This window comes from Symphodus melops, assembly GCF_947650265.1.
Source record: "Symphodus melops genome assembly, chromosome: 4".
NCBI classification, from domain to species: Eukaryota; Metazoa; Chordata; class Actinopteri; order Labriformes; family Labridae; genus Symphodus; species Symphodus melops.
Window position 1 is genome coordinate 5,697,350 of NC_136694.1, and position 11,664 is coordinate 5,709,013.

Below are 11,664 nucleotides of genomic sequence, written 5' to 3' on the forward strand. Positions count from 1 at the left end.
CTTCCTACACATGTACCGAACAAACAGCACAATAAACTTACAGCCGCTGTTTTCAAATCTGGCCTCCTGTTACATTTAAGTCCAATATACACTCTCCTTGTCTCCACCAACTCCTGAGTAAATGATTTAGCTTTGTGTTGGCCTTTTGGCTCTGAACTGTTAACTCAGTGAGTCACAGTTCAGTGCTGTGCGATAGTTTTATGAGAGCTTTTAGACTACAAATAGCTGCCTGCTACTTCAGGAAATGTAGTTGACTGTGATACCTGGTAATGTTTGAGTTATTCTCTACTACTTGTCGATGTCATACTTGAAGTTGGCACAATAAAAGTGCAATCATTTATGACATTTGGGAAATATAATCATGTATTTAAAAAAAAAGACTCTTCTTCTAATGTAATTAAAGAAAAAAAAAAGAACCTTGTGGTAATATTTTTTCCAAAGTGAATTTACCTCAAATTGGCCTCAGATTTAAATCAACAACCACCGACTGTGAAACATTTGATTGCAGCCTTGCACTACTTGTAGTGTTATTTTAATGACTTCATTATTTTAATGATTGAGAGATTTCTGGAGCGTGGAGGGATCAACATATTATACATTTAGGAGTTTCAAACAGGTGATTACCCTCCGAGAAGTTACAGTGTCATCTTCCTAACTTCACAGATAACTCGGTTGGAGTGCTGAGGAATCTTCCAGGACTTTCTGTCTGTGATTTCGACACGGAGGTAAAGATGTGTCATTATTTTTCTTCTTGTTTGAGTGCCTCACTTCCTCTCACTCTTCCTCACCTCGACTTCCTGTCCTCATCGGTTCTTATACCAGCGAGCATTGATTACTTCCCTCCTTACACTCTCATAAGTACTATTTCAGTTAATTGCTATGCAAAGTGTGCCGTGTTAAATCGATGAGAGCCGACGCCGGTCTCCGTAACATTAGCCTGCTCATTGGCTTGTGAGATGAACGGGAAGTTCTTCCTGTCAAAGTACGAAGGAAGTTGGAGCTGTCTGTCTGTCAGTCACAGCTGGAGGGTTACTGGACCAGCTTCTTCTGACTGGATGAGTGACACTTTCATACAGTGCAATGGCAGCAGTGAGCCAAAGTCCCCACTTGATTGACAACTGGTGCACATACTCCATATCGTTACTTTGTGTTCAAAACAGTAAATATTTTTTTGGTTGTTTTTTGAATAAGAGCAAAGGCCAAAACTGACAAGAGAAAAAATGAGCATTTAAAAAATTACATCATTGGTACCTTCTGTGTGTATAAGCAATTGGAACACAATTTCTGTTTAACTAAACATGGAAATATGTAATAGATATCATCACTATGCTGTTTGTGGACTGTCTATGTTGAGTTTAAAGGGCCTTTCAGATTGGAAGCTTGCCACAGAGAAGGGTGCAGAGCAGAAGGGGAGTGCACACGCTCAAAAAGGTGCCCGTTGATATGTGGCCGAAATCATAGTCTGGAAAATAGCTACTTTTTGGACTCACAGTATGCTTGTTTGGGTCCACTATTAAGCAAAAAGCGCTGCTCTTTCTTCTGCTGAGCAGGAGGAGACGAGCAGCACTGAAGGAGAGGCCGTGTTGGGGAGAGTTTAGGCTCGTCCAGGAGCTGCAGCTCTAGAACGATAGCCTGTACGCACAAACTGTCGGGACATTTCTTTTTCAATCTAGATATTTGTCAGATGTCGCAGAGCTCTGAGCCTAAGTTAAAAATGTTTGTCAAGTGAAATGAATGTCAAGCGAGAGCTCGGTGGTGCATAGATACACTCATACACAATGAATGGGATCTAGCCTCTTCATTTTGTCACTTCAGAATCAGAATCAGAAATACTTTATTAATCCCAGGGGGAAATTCAGTTGTTGCCGTCGCATGTTGTCATATAGCCAGGATGACACCATCGGTTGTTGCTGAGGACGGCGAGCCCGCCTCCTTTCTTCTTACCGCTCTCATTGGCATCCCGGTCGGCCCCGGACCGTCAATGAAGTTGTCACTTTTTCTTTCTTTGAATAGTTGGTTGATGACGGCTCAGTTCAGTAGAATAAAGGAAAGGTAAGAGAGGTCTTAAAGAAAACTATGAAAACTTTGAACGTCTAACACATGCAAGAATCTGTTCAGCTTCGGACTGAACTGGCTGGTTGGATCTTTGATGTTTTATCACTCAGTTAAATGTGTCTTCGGTTGGTGGAAGGAGCGTGGTGAGAATCCCCTGATTCCAGCAGCCAGCTCGAATCTGTGCATGTCTCGGCTCCAGGTTATGTCACCAGCACATCGTGGGGGTAGTTTGTCTTTACCTGAATAACAGAAGGACACAGAGACGTGTTGTTCTTTTGAATATGCAGTCCTTGGTTTTGTACAGAGAGCAGGTTTAAAATGTTGATGTCTGGTCCATATACAGCCAAAATCATCAACTATTTTCATTTACTTCAGGTTAGTTTGGCCTGCTTTTAACCAACACACGCTGTAGAGATCTAATGCTGATGTTAACCCATTGACGCCTTTTGTTGCGAATTTGCATCAAACCGCTTCCGCTCCAAATGCAGCCAAAATAACGCCCGCATTCAATACATACTTAGGAACCTTTTACAAGCATTAGTTTGTCATAGGACCAGTCGGAGACGGAACATCTGTTTTATGTGCTATCTTATATATCAAATTATACTGTGGGCAAAACATGAGCACAATTGAAGAATATTTCGGTGTTTGTAAAGTTTCTGAAGCTGAAGTCACCTTTTTATTTTTTATTTACTCACAGAGGTTTTTTTCTTCAATCTTTACTGTAGGTCTATGAGCGAGTGTGGTTGCTACTAACTTGTTCTGAGTTATTTAGAACATTTTGTGCTTTAAAATAGTTTAAAAGCATTTATGTTCAATAAGGATAAAAGGGCTAACTAATATGCTAAATGCTAATTGGGAAAGTGTTTAGCTACGGTTACTGTATATGTTCACACCAAAGGAAGAGCAAGCAGCCTGTTTATACTTTGAACCTGTAGGACAGATAGATAGAAAATAGCTCACTGCATAATACTGTTTCCAGACCTCCTGCTGTGATCCACACGTTCACATTTAGTTTTGATATAGATCCCTTCACTTCACACAACACCTCCTCCCTGAAACTACAGTCCTGTAGTAAGGAGCCCATGGAATAAAAAAGCACTCATGCTCTCTCTTTGAAAGTCAACCATTCCAATCTTAAAAGGGTAGAAGTACAGCAGCACACACTCACACACACATAAAAGCCTGGTGCAATGAAAGAACCATTAGGGAGTTAATTCCAATTCTGCTGACAGTAGATAGGTCGAACCATTCTCAGTCTCTATCACATGGTAATTACTTATAAGGCCACAGGGATTAAAATGTCCCCAACTCCCCTCTGTAATAGAGCCTGCTCCATATAACCCGTTAGTTTTGCTACCCAGCTTCTATCAACCCCTTCATTAATACATCCCCTCATCTCATTATCCCATCCATGTAATATCCTCCATCCATTAACGTAGCCCACCTCTCCCTCACCGTGTCTCCCCCTCCTCTCTCAAACTGTCCTCCATCTTTTCCTTCTCCCTCCTTCTCTGCTCTTTTCTCCACTCAAGCCTTCACAACACTGCCACACCGGATCAGCTCACTCTTAATTTGACTCCTACACAGCAGTCGGGAGCAGAACCACGATGCCCTGAATAAATGAGTGCTTGGGCGGGGGGGGGGGGGGGGGGGGGGGTTGCTTAAGGGACTCAATAGAGCACAGAAGAGATTGAATATACATTGTCCTTACGTAACCAAGCATGCTCTTTGGTTATAGCGCGTCATGTCCATGCATACATCAAGCTTGTTGGGTTTTTTTTTCTCACATCTTCTAGCGTTTTCTTTTTCCGAAGCGCCTGTGTCTATTTCTGTTCCGCTTCCATGGCTCCTGGCCCAGCAACATGCAAAACGCAGCTACGTTTTCAGATTAGCTCGTTCACGGCTTCAACTGCTTCCAACTCTGAGATGAAATTGCATTGAAATGTTATAGAGCTTGTTGAAGAGCAAAAGACACTGGCAATCCATGTGGTGCCAAACTCAAAGCATGATTAGTCCCCCCCCCCCCCCCTTCTGGACATAACGTCGTCATCCAGCACATTCATGCTTTATGTTATTATGAAGCGTGCTCAGTTTACAGAGGGACGCTCTTTTGACAACATCTTCACCCGTACTCAGCACAAGAAGTTCCTATCGATTAAAGGGTCATTTCTATTTCTATTTAAAGTGGATAAATATTCAATGAATTGATAGTTAGCCACCTTTGTGGAGATATTCGCTGTATTTGAGCAAAGTGTATTGATAAGAATACCACACTCCACACAAACCTTTTATTGCAGGATGAAGTTCTCGAATCATTTGTTGCACATGCTCACTCTTTGTAATTTGTTTTCCCCATTGATTTTGAAGTGTTACCAATCAATTCAAATTCATAGTTGCAGTCAGTGTTTAAAAATGAAAATGGATTTTCACTTATGTTTGAGTAATTAGAGTATGAAACCAGCACAGCTTCCCTAAGCTTCTGCAGTTCTCCTAAATCCACTTCTTAGCTGTCTGGAAGTCGTTTATGCAGCATCTGACCTTGAGAAAACCTCCGTCCGCCACGAGTGGCCGTTCAAAGCAGCAGCGGGAGGAATTTATTTCAGCATTTAAAACTGAGACGTTTTAATGACACAAGACTGTGACATCCTGAAAAATCACCTAAACGTTCAGGTAACTTAAATGGAATCTGTCAGGTTCAATCTGAAAATGGATTTTATGTTTCCCCATACTAACTCGCTCGAGAGTCACACTTTAATTATCCACTTCCTGTACCCGTCGGCCCAGCGTTTTCTCTGTCCTCCTCCCCACTGTCAAAATGCTTCATGCAGAGGGTCTTCACCTCCTCACATCACATTCACATATCAGTAGGTGTCTGTGACAGTCCCCTCTTTCTTCTGTTACAATAATGAAATAAAGACAAATCTGAAGCCTGACCTGTGTCGGCTCTGCAGTGCAAACACCTTTATTAAGGTGGCAGTGGAGTTCAACTTAGCACATTTGTTCTGACCGCATGAATGCTCAGGTTAATCACATTCACCCTGACCCACTGATGGAGGCAGTCTGCGGACGCCAGGATGATATTTATTGTCACGTTTATGTCAATTAGGAAAGAATGATATATCAGTAAAAAAGCGAGGGAAAAAAATCCTCCTAGGGTTCAAATAGTAAGGTTGATAATAGCGCTCTGGAATTGCAAGAGAACGAAAGCCCTTCAAAAGTGAAAAAAACAACATTAACTTCTTTAATTTGTGAAACAGCTTTAAGATCCTATAAGTAGCTATAACAACATGCAAAATGCACGTCTTTTGAATGTTTTAGTAATGGCAGTAAAACCTGGATTATCTGTTCTTTCCCTCTTCCATGTGTGCTTCCCAGCAGAACTTCTCTTTTCCGGCCTGATAGACAGAGTGACATAAGAAAAGCAGGGAAGAAGGTTCTCTGTTGTTTCCTCTTGATGCACACTTGAGTTGCCACGGTGACAGCTTACTTTTTACTGCATCTGTCAGCTGAGCGCAGACACATGCACACATACGCACAAAAGAAATAATATACACATAATAACACTCAGGGACAGCTATGCCAAAGGGAGAGGAGGGGGGGCAGAGTGAGTTGTTTGCCTTTTAAAGGCAGATAAGAGAAACACCAACTGCTCTACAAGAGCCCCGGCCAACAATCAGCCACAACTGATTTAATCTCAGCTCTCTCATCCCAGGACCTGGACCCTGCGCTGCCAGATTCTCACTGCTAATTCACTTCATCAGCACCAACACGGACACACGAACAGCTGGTCTGGAACGTTTTGCCATTTCAATCTTGTGTAAAATATGTAAATGACAACATTCACAGTGAGGTGGCCAGCAGCAGCAGATTTGAAAGAAGCTCTAGTGACAGAAGCAGGTAATTTCCACAACATTATTATGCTGCATTGTTACTTCTTACTGAGCGTGATTTATTAAAGATAGCACACAGTGTGTTCATGTGTGCACCGAATAGAGATACGATTAACAGAGAGAGCAGCCATTGGCTGCACTTGCTCTCTAAGGGACGCCATCTCCCCCTCTGGTCTATCGATCCAGAGGTCAGTTCAGACTCAAGAGACGAGTCTTTGTGGAGGGACTCAACAACCCTTCACAGTTTAGCACCCCGCCTCACTCTGTCAAGCCAGCACTTTCACCTAATCCTGCCCCGGCTATTAGATCAGCTGGAGCTGCAGCTAGCTAGGGCTTCAGCTTATCTCGAAGCTGACCAAGTGCAGGATGTCTGCAGCTGCTGCCGTGCTCATTCAGTTGGAAGGAGAGGAACAAGGAAGATAAGAGCTCAGCTGGTGATCTGCCTGCTGGAAGGTGCTGTATGTTCACATGGTGAATAACAGCGCTGGAGGCCTGAGATATTATAGGTCAGTGAGTGTGGATATTTCTCGTAGGGTTCGACCGTTATTGGTTTTTTCCGGGCTGATACTGATTATTAAGAGTCCATGAGACCAATAACTGATCATTGGAACTGCTATTGAGAGTAAATATACAAATATTGAAGTCAAAATCTAGAATTTTGAATCTTAAAAGCTCTTCTGTCAGTGGCACCCAGGCTTACGGGTTGATTAGCTATTACTCATGTGAGATCTAGCCTATCAGAAAGAGTTGAGACAAAGTGCTAAGTGAAAACAGACCAAGAGGTAAAGACACTCCTGCTCCACATGCTAAACATCATACTGTGTTGGTCTGAAGCACAGGACAGATCCTGAACACTAAACTGAGGAATCTATGCGTTCCCACTTGACTGTGGCTCTATATTAAGCCTCACAGTCCCTTGGTTGATGTTTCTACTCTGCACTTTCCAAACATAAGCTGTGGAGGTAGTGCTTCTTCTCTGTCTGCTGTGTCTTCTCATAGAAGCTCTTACTGCTGGGAGAGCAGACACAACCTTCACAGACAGAGATGATGCTTGTGCAATATTTGGTATTATGTGAGAGAGAGAGAGAGAGAGAGAGAGAGAGAGGGAGCAGAGTGAGATCTGCGTGTAAACAGGCCAAAGTCATTATGGAGAGAACAACATCAATGGACTTTTTTTCTCCCAGGATGCACCTGTGATTGATTTAAAACTTAGTTGACATTTCACTATGCCTTTGTGATGATTCAATTTGATCACAATTGTTGGATGCCAATTCGATTTATATTGCAATTCAAATTCGATGCTCCCGATTATTAGGATTTTCTTTTATTTTCTTAAGAAAAAAATTAAGTGAAATCATACTTAATCATAATTACAAAGAGAATATAATATCATGAATAAATTTATAAGTTTAGAAAAAAAGAGTCCATGTCAGTGAGAATTGTTGATCATCTAGTTTAATAAAACTCCTAACATCCTGACCATATGTTCCTCCAAATTCACTTCCTGTGATCATCGGCTCACAGCATGTCACCTTCATGTTACCTGGGCAACGAGTCCCGCCCCAAAGTATATGATTGGCTGCCAGGAGCAGCGACATCAGCACCTTGCTGAACAATACAGGCTGAGATGATCCAGTGTTAGCGCCCAGAGCAGCTAATTAAACACACCAAGCAAACACTGTGAGCGCTTTACAGAACCAACACACTGCTGATTTAATGACGAAATAAACGTAGCGTGTTAGCTAACCACATTATCGATTGATTGGTTTTGTTTGGTTGTGTTTGGTCGTAGTAAAGTTTTGTCATCGATAATTATGACGTCACTATTGATCAAAACAATGATGATTATGATTTTGAGCCCTGCTGTACACATGAGTCCGTTAATCATGAATATCTTCTCACATTTACAAACACTCCTGTCCTTGCATCTAACATGGTTTCTATTGTTTGTTTCTACCTGAGAAAAGATAACGGGCTGCATGAGGTTATATAGGTTGTATATTTAGGTCCCCTATAGGACGACATTGTACTAAATGGCACACAATCAATGTAGATTGAAGAATAGTAATGTGCACGTTATTCACTTTGCAAGCCGTGCTATCAGTCATTTACCTGGAAACATGTCATCCTTCAACTTTTCTGTTGCTTGATGCAAAACTTGCCAGTTTCATATTTGGAACGTTTCCTCTGTGAGAAAGTTTGTGAGATGTCACACGAGACCCTTCTCTTGACCTGTGCATTCAGAGCCAGTGGGAAAATATAAACATCGAAGAAACACCAACACGACGCTCACGACAAACACAAAGTATGAGAGCGCTTTAAGTGACTGTAGTCCTGTTATTATTGTCTCCTCAGACACGGTGAGTCATTGTGAGTTTGCAATGCTTGGAAAGAGTAATAATAAGGAATATAATGATGACAGGAAACAGCCCCTTGATCATCGCCTTCATTTGAATGATCAACATTCACCCTATTTCCTAAGATGAATGACTAATGCTCTGCCTCTGTGTGTCTGCAGTAAGCAGGGGAATGTGTGTCTGGAGAACTCTCCTGCACATGGGTATTTTACTGCTTTAATAATGGACCATTTTAATAGGAGAAGACTTAAGATCAGGTTTCTGTTGTTTTTTCTTTATATAAGAGATCCCTTGAGGAGAGTTAAAGCGTTGGAGAGAAAAGACTTGAACCAACACTCTGTTTTATTGCATATTTATATCAAAATACAGATGCTCTGCTCAATATTTGTTTTGTTTATTGAAAAGTTTTAGCTGATATTATTACATCCATCTTATGTTTATTTATAGTCAAAAAGTATTTCACTGGAGTTTTTTGTAGTACACTTGTAGTTCTCTTCCACCAGAAGAGGGCGCTATATGGGTTACAACAAGCATTATCACTCTGTCTTGGGGTGACGCATACTGTACACTCACAGTTTCCAGTTCAGTGACTATTTGGTCTACACTGCATATCTTTACTATAAGTGTTTGAGATGTTTGAAGGATCATCTTACTAAATGTGTGTATGTATCTCTATCTCTACAAATAGTACATAGATCTAAAAAAAACATGTCGGACGATATTTTGTTCATCATTTCTTCTCTCACAAATGTCGCTATCGGCTAATCCAAAACTCCCATATCAGTTGAGCCATAATTAAAAGCTCTCGTGACTTTAAAAAATGGCAGACAAAATGAATAAAAATTAAAGGTTATTCAAAGCTGCTGTGCTGAAATCTCAAAAAAAAAAATTAAATCAAGGGCCATAACCAAAAACAACGTCAAGTGTTGTGGAGCAAAGATCAATAAGTTCCATCAAGTGATGTTACGTAAGTCAGAAAAATAAAGAGATGTTACGTTTACAAAGTACCGTAAATTCCGTACTATTGAGCGCACCTGGATATAAGCCGCACCGGCTAAAAATAAGTAAATAAATGTATTTGTACATATATAAGCCGCACTTGATTATAAGCCGCAGGTGTCCACGCTATAACAAGAGCTATTTACACAGACGTAGGTTACCGGTAACCTCCGCAAATACTGTAGCGTCCGTACGGACGTTAAAGGACGACGAGAGCGTTCAAATAATAACTTTTAATAACGCGATCACTGTCGGCCGTGACCACGCCGTTTACAGCGGAGAACAAAACCATAACTTGCCGTAACAATCCAACTCTCTCCCCCAGCGTTCTCTCATACAGCCACTCAACACGTTCTCGCTGGTGCATTCACTGACTCTCCACATAATCGGAATTATGAACACATTATCAACTACTGACTTTACAACATGAACCGTTACAATACGAAGCCTAGCCGACGGTGTCTGTAACACGGCTGATGAAAAAGATGACCGTAATATATTTCACAAGAAAAAGTCCATCCATTCACTGCCTCAGAATGACTTCATTACTCACTTCCTCAGTCTCTGTTGTCGCTGTCAGTGTCATCTTAACGTGCAGCAGCTCTGTTAGCTTCTTTGACAGCCAGGTCGATCGCCTTTAACTTGAAAGCTGCATCATATGTATTTCTCCGTGTGTTTTCCATCATGAGGGTGCGTGCATGAAGCGCAAAATGACTGATATTAAGATCCGACGTGACGAAGTCAAATGTTTTTGCGCAGAAGCTCATTGTCCCCATAAAAAATCCATGCATTAGCCGCACCGGAGTAGAAGCCGCAGTGCTCGAAGTGTGAGAAAAAAGTAGCGGCTTAAAGTCCGGAATTTACGGTAATGAAGTGAATTTAAACAGACATTGAACGCTACAAACAAGCAAAACAAAGGATGAGCTGTGGTTGCGTGTGGACACATTATATTCATGGATATGATCGAATGAACCTTTTCAGAATACAATAAACCTCTTGTTGGACCTCAGGTGAATTAAAAACATATTTAAAAACATTTCTTTGTCTTAGAGTTGATTTTCTCTCAAACCTGCACATTACTGCCTCTATCGTTTCTCTCCTTACACAAAATGAAACTGTATCAGTAGCAGGTTAATATCGTGAAGTAGCTGGCCTGCGCTTAGCTTCACCAGATAAGGGCTTCTGTGAGCCAAAACACAACTGATGGTATCAGACTCGGGGAGGAGAAAACAGCCAACGGAGCTCAGGGAGACAAAATTCAGCATTGTTAAAAGCAAGCTTGTGTGAGAAGCTGTTAGAGGCTGATAAATCTCAGACACCTTCTCTGGCATTTTTATATACTACCTGACACACATACATTCAGAAAAGTGCACACACTTACACATATTTTCAGCTCTGGCAGTGCACCGAGGTCAGCTCCAGAGTGCGGCACAGATGTGCTGTTTGAATGCTGCGGTCTAATTTAAGAGTAAATAAATGATCCTGCACCTAAAGAAAAACAAAGAACAGAGAGCTGTGGACTCGAGCAAAGCACAGCAGGGCTTTTATCTCACCTTTAAACAATGAAAAATAGCTTCTGAACTAAAAGAGGGAGGTGTAGGAGCTGCTGTTTCCTAAGTCCCAGGCCAAGCGTTTAGACTGATGGTACGGGAGGATGAAAGCAGAAAGATGTCCAAGAGGCTGTTTTTAAATACCAACAGTTCAAACCACTGCTGCTTAAATGTTGCTGCTGTATCCTCGCTGAAATGCAGTCAGAGAAATACACAGAGCAATGATCTATTCATCCTTAAATGGAACCTTAAGAACATATCTGGTCATGGGAGAAGAGCAGTTTTGGCACTTCTTTTATTTTTTTGGCAACAGATTGGATTTCCTGATACTTTAACTAACTCCTACCATGCAAACAGAAGTTTTCTCCAAATGTAGTTGGAAGAAGTGCACTTAAGAGACCTTTCAACAATCCAAAAGCCTTTTATATGCTGTGTGTTGTAAAAACATTTGGGTGTAAGGAGTCTAAATTAACGGGGGACTGGTTACACAAAAATCAGGTCAAAGTCAATAAACCTTGAATGTCTCCAAAATGCTGAATCCGACTTGGAAGGTAATGCCAGAATGGCAATGCAATAACATCTCCACATGAAAGATTCTGATGCCTGCTTGGAGCTGACGTCGCTCAAAACAGCCCCATTAGTCCATAAATCAGGAGCAGTGACGGAGCTCGTGTCTGCATCTGTCATGTTGTTTCTCCCAGAAAATGTCGAAATTGAGTTGATCTCACCTTCATGCACCGAGAGTCTTTACAGGAGATTGTGTTTCATCACAGCTGGGGGGAAATTATAGGCCTCAGACTGTGTTCAGCA

At 41.5% G+C, this 11,664-nt stretch overlaps 1 protein-coding gene across 1 annotated transcript in view; it reads left to right on the forward strand.

Moving 5' to 3' along the window:
• The first annotated feature begins 663 nt into the window (after nt 1-663).
• klhdc8a (kelch domain containing 8A) overlaps nt 664-11,664 on the forward strand; it is a 35,351-nt gene continuing 24,350 nt past the window's right edge. The window contains exon 1 of the mRNA XM_079341206.1: nt 664-725. The gene's annotated coding sequence lies outside the window, so the exon portion shown is untranslated. The remainder of the gene's footprint in view (nt 726-11,664) is intronic.